Source organism: Mesoplodon densirostris, chromosome 5 (genome assembly GCF_025265405.1).
Source record: "Mesoplodon densirostris isolate mMesDen1 chromosome 5, mMesDen1 primary haplotype, whole genome shotgun sequence".
In the NCBI taxonomy this organism is placed as follows: Eukaryota; Metazoa; Chordata; class Mammalia; order Artiodactyla; family Ziphiidae; genus Mesoplodon; species Mesoplodon densirostris.
The window spans coordinates 74,101,676-74,121,499 of NC_082665.1; positions in this window are offsets into that span (position 1 = coordinate 74,101,676).

Below are 19,824 nucleotides of genomic sequence, written 5' to 3' on the forward strand. Positions count from 1 at the left end.
GAATTTTTTGGTCGATATATGACCCCAGGATTTGTTTTCAGGGCAGGTGTCATTTACAGGCCTGCAACGATTTTGAATATCCACTGACCATTAGCGCTGGGATTAAAGCTGCTGTTGTGTGAAACGGCCACAAGGTGGCAGCAGTTCTCGCTTACCAAATCTGGTTACTAGGGCAACAGAGCCTCAATGGAAGTCGTGTTCTAGATTGGAATTTAGAATGGAATGTGCCAGGAGAAAGCCCCTCAAGTTTGTCTCACTACTTCTTGATTGTGTTTTTAATTTAATTTTTTATTTTTTATTACAGCAAGTTTGATGACAACGTTTGGCTTGTTGTAGGTGTGCAAGATGTGGTTCTTTTACACATATACATAGGTCTGTTCTTCCTGGGACCCTTTTCCCATGTACGTTATGACAGAATGTTGAGTAGTCTTCTCTTGGTATTCCGTAGGTCTTTGGTGATTATATATTTCACCTGTGTTTGTATATGTCTGTTAACCCCAATATCGTAATGAATCCAATCCTCACACCTTTCCATTGGTGAACCATAAGTTTGTTTAATGAATCTGTGATTGCCCTTCTCCGTGGAAATATCTGCCCTGGTATCAATTTTTACGTAACACCTATAAGTGATATCCTACGATATGTGTCTTTCACTTTCTGACTTACTACAAGTCATGTGATTACCTCTAGACTCATCTACGGTGCTGCAAATGGCATTGTGTCCTTTTTTCCCTTGGCTAATATTCTGTCTTAGCGAGGTCCTTTTTCTGCAATGTGATTCCCTGAGGGCTGAGGATTAGCTGACCTGGGCAGCCTGACCCTGCCGGCAAGCCCTCCCCAGGTGTGCCTGGGTTGAGGTCAATATAAACAGCACTCCAGGCAGCAATAGCCCCTGAGCTGTGCCTGACTCCATATTTTCTGCCCTGTCAGCAGTCTCGGGGCTGTGCTGGTGGGAGGGTGTGAGGGTCCACGGCTTTGTTGGTGGCCCGGTGTGAGTGGGGCTCTGCTGGACTTTCTGCAGGAGTTGCCAGGCTGCCACCTGTAAAGAAGAGGATGTGTCACCCATAACTTCCACTGGAATTTCTCTCCGGGCTGAGGAAGGAAAAAAAGGAGTGGGGGCCGGGACAGGAGGGGTATCTCAGGCAGGGAAATGGAAAGCTTCCAGAAGAGTGCCCGGGGCCAGGACCATCCTGGCTGGCCTGCAGTCAGCAAGTTGGCCTGCATGCTGTCGCTGGTGTGGCTCCACGGCCCTTCCTCTAGGCTTTCAAGCCCTTGTACATATTCAGGTGTTTTACCTAGGAAGGGTGGGAACAGTTCAGCAGCAGCTGGTCTGGGGCTCAGCTCACGTTTACTCACAGAGGCCTCGGCATGGTCCCCCAGCTTTTCAATGAGGACGCTCCTTGCATGGGGGGCGGGGCTGCTGGTTGTATGGGAGATGATTCCCCACCACTGACCAATTTCAGGATTGTTTACCGCTGGAACAAGTGCCTTGGTAGTGTTTTCCTCTGTATAACTGTTTGGTTTAGGTTTTTTTTTTCTTTCTTGGTTCAAGTTAGATTTTATTCCTCTTTTATGTATTTATAGATATAAGCATGGGAATAATTCATTCATATAAATACATCTGTGTGAATGGAAGAACTTTCTTCTGTTTTATTTTTAAAAATTTTGAAATATAATTTTATTTATTTTTTTATACAGCAGGTTATTATTAGTTATCTATTTTATGCATATACATGTATACAGGTCAATCCCAATCTCCCAACTCATCCCACCACCACCACTCCATGGCTTCCCCCACTTGGTGTCCATACGTTTGTTCTCTACCTCTCTGTCTCTATTTCTGCCCTGCAAACCAGTTCATCTGTACCATTTTTCTAGGTTCCACATATATGCATTAATATGGAATATTTGTTTTTCTCTTTCTGATTTACTTCACTCTGTATGACAGTCTCTAGATCCATCGACTTCTCTACAAATGACCCAGTTTCATTCCTTTTTATGGTTTAGTAATATTCCATTTTATATATGTACCACATCTTTATCCATTCGTCTGTCTGTGGGCATTTAGGTTGCTTCCATTACCTGGCTATGGTAAATAGTGCTGCAATGAACATTGTGGTGAATGTGTCTTTTTGAGTTATGGTTTTCTCTGGGTATATGCCCAGAAGTGGGATTGCTGGATCCTATGTTAATTCTCTTTTTAGTTTTTTAAAGGAACCTCCATACTGTTCTCCATAGTGACTGTATCAATTTACCTTCCCACCAATAGTGGAAGAGGGTTCCTTTTGTCCACACCCTCCACAGAATTTGTTGTTTGTAGATTTTCTGATGATGCCAATTCTAACAGGTGTGAGGTCTTACCTCATTGTCGTTTGGATTTGCATTTCTCTAATAATTAGTGATGTTGAGCAGCTTTTCATGTGCGTCTTTGCCATCTCTGTGACTTCTTTGAAGAAACGTCTATTTAGATCTTCTGCCCATTTTTGTATTGGGTTGTTTGTTTTATTAATATTAAGCTGCGTGAGCTGTTTATATATATTGGAGATTAAACCTTTGTCCATTGATTCGTTTGCGAAAGTTTTCACCCATTCTGAGTGTTGTCTTTTTCCATTCCCGTTTTTTTAACCAAAAAAGAAAGAAAGAAAAAGAAGCAGAACACTAATGTGCGTGAAATATGCCTCTTGAAACTGTCGTTTTGAAATATGGACGTCTTTTGAATTTTTTGGTCGATATATGACCCCAGGATTTGTTTTCAGGGCAGGTGTCATTTACAGCCCTGCAACGATTTTGAATATCCACTGACCATTAGCGCTGGGATTAAAGCTGCTGTTGTGTGAAACGGCCACAAGGTGGCAGCAGTTCTCGCTTACCAAATCTGGTTACTAGGGCAACAGAGCCTCAATGGAAGTCGTGTTCTAGATTGGAATTTAGAATGGAATGTGCCAGGAGAAAGCCCCTCAAGTTTGTCTCACTACTTCTTGATCGTGTTTTTAATTTAATTTTTTATTTTTTATTACAGCAAGTTTGATGACAACGTTTGGCTTGTTGTAGGTGTGCAAGATGTGGTTCTTTTACACATATACATAGGTCTGTTCTTCCTGGGACCCTTTTCCCATGTACGTTATGACAGAATGTTGAGTAGTCTTCTCTTGGTATTCCGTAGGTCTTTGGTGATTATATATTTCACCTGTGTTTGTATATGTCTGTTAACCCCAATATCGTAATGAATCCAATCCTCACACCTTTCCATTGGTGAACCATAAGTTTGTTTAATGAATCTGTGATTGCCCTTCTCCGTGGAAATATCTGCCCTGGTATCAATTTTTACGTAACACCTATAAGTGATATCCTACGATATGTGTCTTTCACTTTCTGACTTACTACAAGTCATGTGATTACCTCTAGACTCATCTACGGTGCTGCAAATGGCATTGTGTCCTTTTTTCCCTTGGCTAATATTCTGTCTTAGCGAGGTCCTTTTTCTGCAATGTGATTCCCTGAGGGCTGAGGATTAGCTGACCTGTGCAGCCTGACCCTGCCGGCAAGCCCTCCCCAGGTGTGCCTGGGTTGAGGTCAATATAAACAGCACTCCAGGCAACAATAGCCCCTGCAGCTGTGCCTGACTCCATATTCTCTGCCCCGACAGCAGTCTCGGGGCTGTGCTGGTGGGAGGGTGTGAGGGTCCACGGCTTTGTTGGTGGCCCGGTGTGAGTGGGGCTCTGCTGGACTTTCTGCAGGAGTTGCCAGGCTGCCACCTGTAAAGAAGAGGATGTGTCACCCATAACTTCCACTGGAATTTCTCTCCGGGCTGAGGAAGGAAAAAAAGGAGTGGGGCCGGGACAGGAGGGGTATCTCAGGCAGGGAAATGGAAAGCTTCCAGAAGAGTGCCCGGGGCCAGGACCATCCTGGTTGGCCTGCAGGCAGCAAGTTGGTCTGCGTGCTGTCGCTGGTGTGGCTCCACGGCCCTTCTTCTAGGCTTTCAAGCCCTTGTACATATTCAGGTGTTTTACCTGGGAAGGGTGGGAACAGTTCAGCAGCAGCTGGCCTGGGGCTCAGCTCACGTTTACTCACAGAGGCCTCGGCATGGTCCCCCAGCTTTTCAATGAGGACGCTCCTTGCATGGGGGGCCGGGCTGTGGTTGTATGGGAGATGATTCCCCACCACTGACCAATTTCAGGATTGTTTACCGCTGGAACAAGTGCCTTGGTAGTGCTTTCCTCTGTATAACTGTTTGGTTTAGGTTTTTTTTTTCTTTCTTGGTTCAAGTTAGATTTTATTCCTCTTTTATGTATTTATAGATATAAGCATGGGAATAATTCATTCATATAAATACATCTGTGTGAATGGAAGAACTTTCTTCTGTTTTATTTTTAAAAATTTTGAAATATAATTTTATTTATTTTTTATACAGCAGGTTATTATTAGTTATCTATTTTATGCATATACATGTATACAGGTCAATCCCAATCTCCCAACTCATCCCACCACCACCACTCCATGGCTTCCCCCACTTGGTGTCCATACGTTTGTTCTCTACCTCTGTGTCTCTATTTCTGCCCTGCAAACCAGTTCATCTGTACCATTTTTCTAGGTTCCACATATATGCATTAATATGGAATATTTGTTTTTCTCTTTCTGATTTACTTCACTCTGTATGACAGTCTCTAGATCCATCGACTTCTCTACAAATGACCCAGTTTCATTCCTTTTTATGGTTTAGTAATATTCCATTTTATATATGTACCACATCTTTATCCATTCGTCTGTCTGTGGGCATTTAGGTTGCTTCCATTACCTGGCTATGGTAAATAGTGCTGCAATGAACATTGTGGTGAATGTGTCTTTTTGAGTTATGGTTTTCTCTGGGTATATGCCCAGAAGTGGGATTGCTGGATCCTATGGTAATTCTCTTTTTAGTTTTTTAAAGGAACCTCCATACTGTTCTCCATAGTGACTGTATCAATTTACCTTCCCACCAATAGTGGAAGAGGGTTCCTTTTGTCCACACCCTCCCCAGAATTTGTTGTTTGTAGATTTTCTGATGATGCCGATTCTAACAGGTGTGATGTCATACCTCATTGTCGTTGGGATTTGCATTTCTCTAATAATTAGTGATGTTGAGCAGCTTTTCATGTGCGTCTTGGCCATCTCTGTGACTTCTTTGAAGAAACGTCTATTTAGATCTTCTGCCCATTTTTGTATTGGGTTGTTTGTTTTATTAATATTAAGCTGCGTGAGCTGTTTATATATATTGGAGATTAAACCTTTGTCCATGGATTCGTTTGCGAACGCTTTTGCCCATTCTGAGGGTTGCCTTTTTCCATTCCCGTTTTTTTAACCAAAAAAGAAAGAAAGCAAAAGAAGCAGAACACTGATGTGCGTGAAATATGCCTCTTGAAACTGTCGTTTTGAAATATGGACGTCTTTTGAAATTTTTGGTCAATATATGACCCCAGGATTTGTTTTCAGGGCAGGTGTCATTTACAGGCCTGCAACGATTTTGAATATCCACTGACCATTAGCGCTGGGATTAAAGCTGCTGTTGTGTGAAACGGCCACAAGGTGGCAGCAGTTCTTGCTTACCAAATCTGGTTACTAGGGCAACAGAGCCTCAATGGAAGTCGTGTTCTAGATTGGAATTTAGAATGGAATGTGCCAGGAGAAAGCCCCTCATGTTTGTCTCACTACTTCTTGTTCGTGTTTTTAATTTAATTTTTTATTTTTTATTACAGAAAGTTTGATGACAGCGTTTGGCTTGTTGTAGGTGTGCAAGATGTGGTTCTTTTACACATATACATAGGTCTGTTCTTCCTGGGACCCTTTTCCCATGTACGTTATGACAGAATGTTGAGTAGTCTTCTCTTGGTATTCTGTAGGTCTTTGGTGATTATATATTTCACCTGTGTTTGTATATGTCTGTTAACCCCAATATCGTAATGAATCCAATCCTCACACCTTTCCATTGGTGAACCATAAGTTTGTTTAATGAATCTGTGATTGCCCTTCTCCGTGGAAATATCTGCCCTGGTATCAATTTTTACGTAACACCTATAAGTGATATCCTACGATATGTGTCTTTCACTTTCTGACTTACTACAAGTCATGTGATTACCTCTAGACTCATCTACGGTGCTGCAAATGGCATTGTGTCCTTTTTTCCCTTGGCTAATATTCTGTCTTAGCGAGGTCCTTTTTCTGCAATGTGATTCCCTGAGGGCTGAGGATTAGCTGACCTGGGCAGCCTGACCCTGCTGGCAAGCCCTCCCCAGGTGTGCCTGGGTTGAGGTCAATATAAACAGCACTCCAGGCAGCAATAGCCCCTGAGCTGTGCCTGACTCCATATTTTCTGCCCTGTCAGCAGTCTCGGGGCTGTGCTGGTGGGAGGGTGTGAGGGTCCACGGCTTTGTTGGTGGCCCGGTGTGAGTGGGGCTCTGCTGGACTTTCTGCAGGAGTTGCCAGGCTGCCACCTGTAAAGAAGAGGATGTGTCACCCATAACTTCCACTGGAATTTCTCTCCGGGCTGAGGAAGGAAAAAAAGGAGTGGGGGCCGGGACAGGAGGGGTATCTCAGGCAGGGAAATGGAAAGCTTCCAGAAGAGTGCCCGGGGCCAGGACCATCCTGGCTGGCCTGCAGTCAGCAAGTTGGCCTGCGTGCTGTCGCTGGTGTGGCTCCACGGCCCTTCCTCTAGGCTTTCAAGCCCTTGTACATATTCAGGTGTTTTACCTGGGAAGGGTGGGAACAGTTCAGCAGCAGCTGGTCTGGGGCTCAGCTCACGTTTACTCACAGAGGCCTCGGCATGGTCCCCCAGCTTTTCAATGAGGACGCTCCTTGCATGGGGGGCGGGGCTGCTGGTTGTATGGGAGATGATTCCCCACCACTGACCAATTTCAGGATTGTTTACCGCTGGAACAAGTGCCTTGGTAGTGTTTTCCTCTGTATAACTGTTTGGTTTAGGTTTTTTTTTTCTTTCTTGGTTCAAGTTAGATTTTATTCCTCTTTTATGTATTTATAGATATAAGCATGGGAATAATTCATTCATATAAATACATCTGTGTGAATGGAAGAACTTTCTTCTGTTTTATTTTTAAAAATTTTGAAATATAATTTTATTTATTTTTTTATACAGCAGGTTATTATTAGTTATCTATTTTATGCATATACATGTATACAGGTCAATCCCAATCTCCCAACTCATCCCACCACCACCACTCCATGGCTTCCCCCACTTGGTGTCCATACGTTTGTTCTCTACCTCTGTGTCTCTATTTCTGCCCTGCAAACCAGTTCATCTGTACCATTTTTCTAGGTTCCACATATATGCATTAATATGGAATATTTGTTTTTCTCTTTCTGATTTACTTCACTCTGTATGACAGTCTCTAGATCCATCGACTTCTCTACAAATGACCCAGTTTCATTCCTTTTTATGGTTTAGTAATATTCCATTTTATATATGTACCACATCTTTATCCATTCGTCTGTCTGTGGGCATTTAGGTTGCTTCCATTACCTGGGTATGGTAAATAGTGCTGCAATGAACATTGTGGTGAATGTGTCTTTTTGATTTATGCTTTTCACTGGCTATATGCCCAGAAGTGAGATTGCTGGATCCTATGGTAATACTCTTTTTAGTTTTTTAAAGGAACCTCCATACTGTTCTCCATAGTGACTGTATCAATTTACCTTCCCACCAATAGTGGAAGAGGGTTCCTTTTGTCCACACCCTCCCCAGAATTTGTTGTTTGTAGATTTTCTGATGATGCCAATTCTAACAGGTGTGAGGTCTTACCTCATTGTCGTTTGGATTTTCATTTCTCTAATAATTAGTGATGTTGAGCAGCTTTTCATGTGCGTTTTTGCCATCTCTGTGACTTCTTTGAAGAAACGTCTATTTAGATCTTCTGCCCATTCTTGTATTGGGTTGTTTGTTTTATTAATATTAAGCTGCGTGAGCTGTTTATATAAATTGGAGATTAAACCTTTGTTCATTGATTCGTTTGCGAAAGTTTTCGCCCATTCTGAGTGTTGTCTTTTTCCATTCCCGTTTTTTTAACCAAAAAAGAAAGAAAGCAAAAGAAGCAGAACACTAATGTGCGTGAAATATGCCTCTTGAAACTGTCGTTTTGAAATATGGACGTCTTTTGAATTTTTTGGTCGATATATGACCCCAGGATTTGTTTTCAGGGCAGGTGTCATTTACAGGCCTGCAACGATTTTGAATATCCACTGACCATTAGCGCTGGGATTAAAGCTGCTGTTGTGTGAAACGGCCACAAGGTGGCAGCAGTTCTCGCTTACCAAATCTGGTTACTAGGGCAACAGAGCCTCAATGGAAGTCGTGTTCTAGATTGGAATTTAGAATGGAATGTGCCAGGATAAAGCCCCTCAAGTTTGTCTCACTACTTCTTGATTGTGTTTTTAATTTAATTTTTTATTTTTTATTACAGCAAGTTTGATGACAACGTTTGGCTTGTTGTAGGTGTGCAAGATGTGGTTCTTTTACACATATACATAGGTCTGTTCTTCCTGGGACCCTTTTCCCATGTACGTTATGACAGAATGTTGAGTAGTCTTCTCTTGGTATTCCGTAGGTCTTTGGTGATTATATATTTCACCTGTGTTTGTATATGTCTGTTAACCCCAATATCGTAATGAATCCAATCCTCACACCTTTCCATTGGTGAACCATAAGTTTGTTTAATGAATCTGTGATTGCCCTTCTCCGTGGAAATATCTGCCCTGGTATCAATTTTTACGTAACACCTATAAGTGATATCCTACGATATGTGTCTTTCACTTTCTGACTTACTACAAGTCATGTGATTACCTCTAGACTCATCTACGGTGCTGCAAATGGCATTGTGTCCTTTTTTCCCTTGGCTAATATTCTGTCTTAGCGAGGTCCTTTTTCTGCAATGTGATTCCCTGAGGGCTGAGGATTAGCTGACCTGGGCAGCCTGACCCTGCTGGCAAGCCCTCCCCAGGTGTGCCTGGGTTGAGGTCAATATAAACAGCACTCCAGGCAGCAATAGCCCCTGAGCTGTGCCTGACTCCATATTTTCTGCCCTGTCAGCAGTCTCGGGGCTGTGCTGGTGGGAGGGTGTGAGGGTCCACGGCTTTGTTGGTGGCCCGGTGTGAGTGGGGCTCTGCTGGACTTTCTGCAGGAGTTGCCAGGCTGCCACCTGTAAAGAAGAGGATGTGTCACCCATAACTTCCACTGGAATTTCTCTCCGGGCTGAGGAAGGAAAAAAAGGAGTGGGGGCCGGGACAGGAGGGGTATCTCAGGCAGGCAAATGGAAAGCTTCCAGAAGAGTGCCCGGGGCCAGGACCATCCTGGCTGGCCTGCAGTCAGCAAGTTGGCCTGCGTGCTGTCGCTGGTGTGGCTCCACGGCCCTTCCTCTAGGCTTTCAAGCCCTTGTACATATTCAGGTGTTTTACCTGGGAAGGGTGGGAACAGTTCAGCAGCAGCTGGTCTGGGGCTCAGCTCACGTTTACTCACAGAGGCCTCGGCATGGTCCCCCAGCTTTTCAATGAGGACGCTCCTTGCATGGGGGGCGGGGCTGCTGGTTGTATGGGAGATGATTCCCCACCACTGACCAATTTCAGGATTGTTTACCGCTGGAACAAGTGCCTTGGTAGTGTTTTCCTCTGTATAACTGTTTGGTTTAGGTTTTTTTTTTCTTTCTTGGTTCAAGTTAGATTTTATTCCTCTTTTATGTATTTATAGATATAAGCATGGGAATAATTCATTCATATAAATACATCTGTGTGAATGGAAGAACTTTCTTCTGTTTTATTTTTAAAAATTTTGAAATATAATTTTATTTATTTTTTTATACAGCAGGTTATTATTAGTTATCTATTTTATGCATATACATGTATACAGGTCAATCCCAATCTCCCAACTCATCCCACCACCACCACTCCATGGCTTCCCCCACTTGGTGTCCATACGTTTGTTCTCTACCTCTGTGTCTCTATTTCTGCCCTGCAAACCAGTTCATCTGTACCATTTTTCTAGGTTCCACATATATGCATTAATATGGAATATTTGTTTTTCTCTTTCTGATTTACTTCACTCTGTATGACAGTCTCTAGATCCATCGACTTCTCTACAAATGACCCAGTTTCATTCCTTTTTATGGTTTAGTAATATTCCATTTTATATATGTACCACATCTTTATCCATTCGTCTGTCTGTGGGCATTTAGGTTGCTTCCATTACCTGGGTATGGTAAATAGTGCTGCAATGAACATTGTGGTGAATGTGTCTTTTTGATTTATGCTTTTCACTGGCTATATGCCCAGAAGTGAGATTGCTGGATCCTATGGTAATACTCTTTTTAGTTTTTTAAAGGAACCTCCATACTGTTCTCCATAGTGACTGTATCAATTTACCTTCCCACCAATAGTGGAAGAGGGTTCCTTTTGTCCACACCCTCCCCAGAATTTGTTGTTTGTAGATTTTCTGATGATGCCAATTCTAACAGGTGTGAGGTCTTACCTCATTGTCGTTTGGATTTTCATTTCTCTAATAATTAGTGATGTTGAGCAGCTTTTCATGTGCGTTTTTGCCATCTCTGTGACTTCTTTGAAGAAACGTCTATTTAGATCTTCTGCCCATTCTTGTATTGGGTTGTTTGTTTTATTAATATTAAGCTGCGTGAGCTGTTTATATAAATTGGAGATTAAACCTTTGTTCATTGATTCGTTTGCGAAAGTTTTCGCCCATTCTGAGTGTTGTCTTTTTCCATTCCCGTTTTTTTAACCAAAAAAGAAAGAAAGCAAAAGAAGCAGAACACTAATGTGCGTGAAATATGCCTCTTGAAACTGTCGTTTTGAAATATGGACGTCTTTTGAATTTTTTGGTCGATATATGACCCCAGGATTTGTTTTCAGGGCAGGTGTCATTTACAGGCCTGCAACGATTTTGAATATCCACTGACCATTAGCGCTGGGATTAAAGCTGCTGTTGTGTGAAACGGCCACAAGGTGGCAGCAGTTCTCGCTTACCAAATCTGGTTACTAGGGCAACAGAGCCTCAATGGAAGTCGTGTTCTAGATTGGAATTTAGAATGGAATGTGCCAGGATAAAGCCCCTCAAGTTTGTCTCACTACTTCTTGATTGTGTTTTTAATTTAATTTTTTATTTTTTATTACAGCAAGTTTGATGACAACGTTTGGCTTGTTGTAGGTGTGCAAGATGTGGTTCTTTTACACATATACATAGGTCTGTTCTTCCTGGGACCCTTTTCCCATGTACGTTATGACAGAATGTTGAGTAGTCTTCTCTTGGTATTCCGTAGGTCTTTGGTGATTATATATTTCACCTGTGTTTGTATATGTCTGTTAACCCCAATATCGTAATGAATCCAATCCTCACACCTTTCCATTGGTGAACCATAAGTTTGTTTAATGAATCTGTGATTGCCCTTCTCCGTGGAAATATCTGCCCTGGTATCAATTTTTACGTAACACCTATAAGTGATATCCTACGATATGTGTCTTTCACTTTCTGACTTACTACAAGTCATGTGATTACCTCTAGACTCATCTACGGTGCTGCAAATGGCATTGTGTCCTTTTTTCCCTTGGCTAATATTCTGTCTTAGCGAGGTCCTTTTTCTGCAATGTGATTCCCTGAGGGCTGAGGATTAGCTGACCTGGGCAGCCTGACCCTGCTGGCAAGCCCTCCCCAGGTGTGCCTGGGTTGAGGTCAATATAAACAGCACTCCAGGCAGCAATAGCCCCTGAGCTGTGCCTGACTCCATATTTTCTGCCCTGTCAGCAGTCTCGGGGCTGTGCTGGTGGGAGGGTGTGAGGGTCCACGGCTTTGTTGGTGGCCCGGTGTGAGTGGGGCTCTGCTGGACTTTCTGCAGGAGTTGCCAGGCTGCCACCTGTAAAGAAGAGGATGTGTCACCCATAACTTCCACTGGAATTTCTCTCCGGGCTGAGGAAGGAAAAAAAGGAGTGGGGGCCGGGACAGGAGGGGTATCTCAGGCAGGCAAATGGAAAGCTTCCAGAAGAGTGCCCGGGGCCAGGACCATCCTGGCTGGCCTGCAGTCAGCAAGTTGGCCTGCGTGCTGTCGCTGGTGTGGCTCCACGGCCCTTCCTCTAGGCTTTCAAGCCCTTGTACATATTCAGGTGTTTTACCTGGGAAGGGTGGGAACAGTTCAGCAGCAGCTGGTCTGGGGCTCAGCTCACGTTTACTCACAGAGGCCTCGGCATGGTCCCCCAGCTTTTCAATGAGGACGCTCCTTGCATGGGGGGCGGGGCTGCTGGTTGTATGGGAGATGATTCCCCACCACTGACCAATTTCAGGATTGTTTACCGCTGGAACAAGTGCCTTGGTAGTGTTTTCCTCTGTATAACTGTTTGGTTTAGGTTTTTTTTTTCTTTCTTGGTTCAAGTTAGATTTTATTCCTCTTTTATGTATTTATAGATATAAGCATGGGAATAATTCATTCATATAAATACATCTGTGTGAATGGAAGAACTTTCTTCTGTTTTATTTTTAAAAATTTTGAAATATAATTTTATTTATTTTTTTATACAGCAGGTTATTATTAGTTATCTATTTTATGCATATACATGTATACAGGTCAATCCCAATCTCCCAACTCATCCCACCACCACCACTCCATGGCTTCCCCCACTTGGTGTCCATACGTTTGTTCTCTACCTCTCTGTCTCTATTTCTGCCCTGCAAACCAGTTCATCTGTACCATTTTTCTAGGTTCCACATATATGCATTAATATGGAATATTTGTTTTTCTCTTTCTGATTTACTTCACTCTGTATGACAGTCTCTAGATCCATCGACTTCTCTACAAATGACCCAGTTTCATTCCTTTTTATGGTTTAGTAATATTCCATTTTATATATGTACCACATCTTTATCCATTCGTCTGTCTGTGGGCATTTAGGTTGCTTCCATTACCTGGCTATGGTAAATAGTGCTGCAATGAACATTGTGGTGATTGTGTCTTTTTGAGTTATGGTTTTCTCTGGGTATATGCCCAGAAGTGGGATTGCTGGATCCTATGTTAATTCTCTTTTTAGTTTTTTAAAGGAACCTCCATACTGTTCTCCATAGTGACTGTATCAATTTACCTTCCCACCAATAGTGGAAGAGGGTTCCTTTTGTCCACACCCTCCACAGAATTTGTTGTTTGTAGATTTTCTGATGATGCCAATTCTAACAGGTGTGAGGTCTTACCTCATTGTCGTTTGGATTTGCATTTCTCTAATAATTAGTGATGTTGAGCAGCTTTTCATGTGCGTCTTTGCCATCTCTGTGACTTCTTTGAAGAAACGTCTATTTAGATCTTCTGCCCATTTTTGTATTGGGTTGTTTGTTTTATTAATATTAAGCTGCGTGAGCTGTTTATATATATTGGAGATTAAACCTTTGTCCATTGATTCGTTTGCGAAAGTTTTCACCCATTCTGAGTGTTGTCTTTTTCCATTCCCGTTTTTTTAACCAAAAAAGAAAGAAAGAAAAAGAAGCAGAACACTAATGTGCGTGAAATATGCCTCTTGAAACTGTCGTTTTGAAATATGGACGTCTTTTGAATTTTTTGGTCGATATATGACCCCAGGATTTGTTTTCAGGGCAGGTGTCATTTACAGGCCTGCAACGATTTTGAATATCCACTGACCATTAGCGCTGGGATTAAAGCTGCTGTTGTGTGAAACGGCCACAAGGTGGCAGCAGTTCTCGCTTACCAAATCTGGTTACTAGGGCAACAGAGCCTCAATGGAAGTCGTGTTCTAGATTGGAATTTAGAATGGAATGTGCCAGGAGAAAGCCCCTCAAGTTTGTCTCACTACTTCTTGATCGTGTTTTTAATTTAATTTTTTATTTTTTATTACAGCAAGTTTGATGACAACGTTTGGCTTGTTGTAGGTGTGCAAGATGTGGTTCTTTTACACATATACATAGGTCTGTTCTTCCTGGGACCCTTTTCCCATGTACGTTATGACAGAATGTTGAGTAGTCTTCTCTTGGTATTCCGTAGGTCTTTGGTGATTATATATTTCACCTGTGTTTGTATATGTCTGTTAACCCCAATATCGTAATGAATCCAATCCTCACACCTTTCCATTGGTGAACCATAAGTTTGTTTAATGAATCTGTGATTGCCCTTCTCCGTGGAAATATCTGCCCTGGTATCAATTTTTACGTAACACCTATAAGTGATATCCTACGATATGTGTCTTTCACTTTCTGACTTACTACAAGTCATGTGATGACCTCTAGACTCATCTACGGTGCTGCAAATGGCATTGTGTCCTTTTTTCCCTTGGCTAATATTCTGTCTTAGCGAGGTCCTTTTTCTGCAATGTGATTCCCTGAGGGCTGAGGATTAGCTGACCTGTGCAGCCTGACCCTGCCGGCAAGCCCTCCCCAGGTGTGCCTGGGTTGAGGTCAATATAAACAGCACTCCAGGCAACAATAGCCCCTGCAGCTGTGCCTGACTCCATATTCTCGGCCCCGTCAGCAGTCTCGGGGCTGTGCTGGTGGGAGGGTGTGAGGGTCCACGGCTTTGTTGGTGGCCCGGTGTGAGTGGGGCTCTGCTGGACTTTCTGCAGGAGTTGCCAGGCTGCCACCTGTAAAGAAGAGGATGTGTCACCCATAACTTCCACTGGAATTTCTCTCCGGGCTGAGGAAGGAAAAAAAGGAGTGGGGGCCGGGACAGGAGGGGTATCTCAGGCAGGGAAATGGAAAGCTTCCAGAAGAGTGCCCGGGGCCAGGACCATCCTGGTTGGCCTGCAGGCAGCAAGTTGGTCTGCGTGCTGTCGCTGGTGTGGCTCCACGGCCCTTCTTCTAGGCTTTCAAGCCCTTGTACATATTCAGGTGTTTTACCTGGGAAGGGTGGGAACAGTTCAGCAGCAGCTGGCCTGGGGCTCAGCTCACGTTTACTCACAGAGGCCTCGGCATGGTCCCCCAGCTTTTCAGTGAGGACGCTCCTTGCATGGGGGGCCGGGCTGTGGTTGTATGGGAGATGATTCCCCACCACTGACCAATTTCAGGATTGTTTACCGCTGGAACAAGTGCCTTGGTAGTGCTTTCCTCTGTATAACTGTTTGGTTTAGGTTTTTTTTTTCTTTCTTGGTTCAAGTTAGATTTTATTCCTCTTTTATGTATTTATAGATATAAGCATGGGAATAATTCATTCATATAAATACATCTGTGTGAATGGAAGAACTTTCTTCTGTTTTATTTTTAAAAATTTTGAAATATAATTTTATTTATTTTTTATACAGCAGGTTATTATTAGTTATCTATTTTATGCATATACATGTATACAGGTCAATCCCAATCTCCCAACTCATCCCACCACCACCACTCCATGGCTTCCCCCACTTGGTGTCCATACGTTTGTTCTCTACCTCTGTGTCTCTATTTCTGCCCTGCAAACCAGTTCATCTGTACCATTTTTCTAGGTTCCACATATATGCATTAATATGGAATATTTGTTTTTCTCTTTCTGATTTACTTCACTCTGTATGACAGTCTCTAGATCCATCGACTTCTCTACAAATGACCCAGTTTCATTCCTTTTTATGGTTTAGTAATATTCCATTTTATATATGTACCACATCTTTATCCATTCGTCTGTCTGTGGGCATTTAGGTTGCTTCCATTACCTGGGTATGGTAAATAGTGCTGCAATGAACATTGTGGTGAATGTGTCTTTTTGATTTATGCTTTTCACTGGCTATATGCCCAGAAGTGGGATTGCTGGATCCTATGGTAATTCTCTTTTTAGTTTTTTAAAGGAACCTCCATACTGTTCTCCATAGTGACTGTATCAATTTACCTTCCCACCAATAGTGGAAGAGGGTTCCTTTTTTCCACACCCTCCCCAGAATTTGTTGTTTGTAGATTTTCTGATGATGCCAATTCTAACAGGTGTGAGGTCTTACCTCATTGTCGTTTGGATTTGCATTTCTCTAATAATTAGTGATGTTGAGCAGCTTTTCATGTGCGTTTTTGCCATCTCTGTGACTTCTTTGAAGAAACGTCTATTTAGATCTTCTGCCCATTTTTGTATTAGGTTGTTTGTTTTATTAATATTAAGCTGCGTGAGCTGTTTATATAAATTGGAGATTAAACCTTTGTTCATTGATTCGTTTGCGAAAGTTTTCGCCCATTCTGAGTGTTGTGTTTTTCCATTCCCGTTTTTTTAACCAAAAAAGAAAGAAAGCAAAAGAAGCAGAACACTAATGTGCGTGAAATATGCCTCTTGAAACTGTCGTTTTGAAATATGGACGTCTTTTGAATTTTTTGGTCGATATATGACCCCAGGATTTGTTTTCAGGGCAGGTGTCATTTACAGGCCTGCAATGATCTTGAATATCCACTGACCATTAGCGCTGGGATTAAAGCTGCTGTTGTGTGAAACGGCCACAAGGTGGCAGCAGTTCTCGCTTACCAAATCTGGTTACTAGGGCAACAGAGCCTCAATGGAAGTCGTGTTCTAGATTGGAATTTAGAATGGAATGTGCCAGGATAAAGCCCCTCAAGTTTGTCTCACTACTTCTTGATTGTGTTTTTAATTTAATTTTTTATTTTTTATTACAGCAAGTTTGATGACAACGTTTGGCTTGTTGTAGGTGTGCAAGATGTGGTTCTTTTACACATATACATAGGTCTGTTCTTCCTGGGACCCTTTTCCCATGTACGTTATGACAGAATGTTGAGTAGTCTTCTCTTGGTATTCCGTAGGTCTTTGGTGATTATATATTTCACCTGTGTTTGTATATGTCTGTTAACCCCAATATTGTAATGAATCCAATCCTCACACCTTTCCATTGGTGAACCATAAGTTTGTTTAATGAATCTGTGATTGCCCTTCTCCGTGGAAATATCTGCCCTGGTATCAATTTTTACGTAACACCTATAAGTGATATCCTATGATATGTGTCTTTCACTTTCTGACTTACTACAAGTCATGTGATTACCTCTAGACTCATCTACGGTGCTGCAAATGGCATTGTGTCCTTTTTTCCCTTGGCTAATATTCTGTCTTAGCGAGGTCCTTTTTCTGCAATGTGATTCCCTGAGGGCTGAGGATTAGCTGACCTGGGCAGCCTGACCCTGCCGGCAAGCCCTCCCCAGGTGTGCCTGGGTTGAGGTCAATATAAACAGCACTCCAGGCAGCAATAGCCCCTGAGCTGTGCCTGACTCCATATTTTCTGCCCTGTCAGCAGTCTCGGGGCTGTGCTGGTGGGAGGGTGTGAGGGTCCACGGCTTTGTTGGTGGCCCGGTGTGAGTGGGGCTCTGCTGGACTTTCTGCAGGAGTTGCCAGGCTGCCACCTGTAAAGAAGAGGATGTGTCACCCATAACTTCCACTGGAATTTCTCTCCGGGCTGAGGAAGGAAAAAAAGGAGTGGGGGCCGGGACAGGAGGGGTATCTCAGGCAGGGAAATGGAAAGCTTCCAGAAGAGTGCCCGGGGCCAGGACCATCCTGGCTGGCCTGCAGTCAGCAAGTTGGCCTGCGTGCTGTCGCTGGTGTGGCTCCACGGCCCTTCCTCTAGGCTTTCAAGCCCTTGTACATATTCAGGTGTTTTACCTAGGAAGGGTGGGAACAGTTCAGCAGCAGCTGGTCTGGGGCTCAGCTCACGTTTACTCACAGAGGCCTCGGCATGGTCCCCCAGCTTTTCAATGAGGACGCTCCTTGCATGGGGGGCGGGGCTGCTGGTTGTATGGGAGATGATTCCCCACCACTGACCAATTTCAGGATTGTTTACCGCTGGAACAAGTGCCTTGGTAGTGTTTTCCTCTGTATAACTGTTTGGTTTAGGTTTTTTTTTTCTTTCTTGGTTCAAGTTAGATTTTATTCCTCTTTTATGTATTTATAGATATAAGCATGGGAATAATTCATTCATATAAATACATCTGTGTGAATGGAAGAACTTTCTTCTGTTTTATTTTTAAAAATTTTGAAATATAATTTTATTTATTTTTTTATACAGCAGGTTATTATTAGTTATCTATTTTATGCATATACATGTATACAGGTCAATCCCAATCTCCCAACTCATCCCACCACCACCACTCCATGGCTTCCCCCACTTGGTGTCCATACGTTTGTTCTCTACCTCTCTGTCTCTATTTCTGCCCTGCAAACCAGTTCATCTGTACCATTTTTCTAGGTTCCACATATATGCATTAATATGGAATATTTGTTTTTCTCTTTCTGATTTACTTCACTCTGTATGACAGTCTCTAGATCCATCGACTTCTCTACAAATGACCCAGTTTCATTCCTTTTTATGGTTTAGTAATATTCCATTTTATATATGTACCTCATCTTTATCCATTCGTCTGTCTGTGGGCATTTAGGTTGCTTCCATTACCTGGCTATGGTAAATAGTGCTGCAATGAACATTGTGGTGAATGTGTCTTTTTGAGTTATGGTTTTCTCTGGGTATATGCCCAGAAGTGGGATTGCTGGATCCTATGTTAATTCTCTTTTTAGTTTTTTAAAGGAACCTCCATACTGTTCTCCATAGTGACTGTATCAATTTACCTTCCCACCAATAGTGGAAGAGGGTTCCTTTTGTCCACACCCTCCACAGAATTTGTTGTTTGTAGATTTTCTGATGATGCCAATTCTAACAGGTGTGAGGTCTTACCTCATTGTCGTTTGGATTTGCATTTCTCTAATAATTAGTGATGTTGAGCAGCTTTTCATGTGCGTCTTTGCCATCTCTGTGACTTCTTTGAAGAAACGTCTATTTAGATCTTCTGCCCATTTTTTTATTGGGTTGTTTGTTTTATTAATATTAAGCTGCGTGAGCTGTTTATATATATTGGAGATTAAACCTTTGTCCATTGATTCGTTTGCGAAAGTTTTCGCCCATTCTGAGTGTTGTCTTTTTCCATTCCCGTTTTTTTACCCAAAAAAGAAAGAAAGAAAAAGAAGCAGAACACTAATGTGCGTGAAATATGCCTCTTGAAACTGTCGTTTTGAAATATGGACGTCTTTTGAATTTTTTGGTCGATATATGACCCCAGGATTTGTTTTCAGGGCAGGTGTCATTTACAGGCCTGCAACGATTTTGAATATCCACTGACCATTAGCGCTGGGATTAAAGCTGCTGTTGTGTGAAACGGCCACAAGGTGGCAGCAGTTCTCGCTTACCAAATCTGGTTACTAGGGCAACAGAGCCTCAATGGAAGTCGTGTTCTAGATTGGAATTTAGAATGGAATGTGCCAGGAGAAAGCCCCTCAAGTTTGTCTCACTACTTCTTGATCGTGTTTTTAATTTAATTTTTTATTTTTTATTACAGCAAGTTTGATGACAACGTTTGGCTTGTTGTAGGTGTGCAAGATGTGGTTCTTTTACACATATACATAGGTCTGTTCTTCCTGGGACCCTTTTCCCATGTACGTTATGACAGAATGTTGAGTAGTCTTCTCTTGGTATTCCGTAGGTCTTTGGTGATTATATATTTCACCTGTGTTTGTATATGTCTGTTAACCCCAATATCGTAATGAATCCAATCCTCACACCTTTCCATTGGTGAACCATAAGTTTGTTTAATGAATCTGTGATTGCCCTTCTCCGTGGAAATATCTGCCCTGGTATCAATTTTTACGTAACACCTATAAGTGATATCCTACGATATGTGTCTTTCACTTTCTGACTTACTACAAGTCATGTGATTACCTCTAGACTCATCTACGGTGCTGCAAATGGCATTGTGTCCTTTTTTCCCTTGGCTAATATTCTGTCTTAGCGAGGTCCTTTTTCTGCAATGTGATTCCCTGAGGGCTGAGGATTAGCTGACCTGTGCAGCCTGACCCT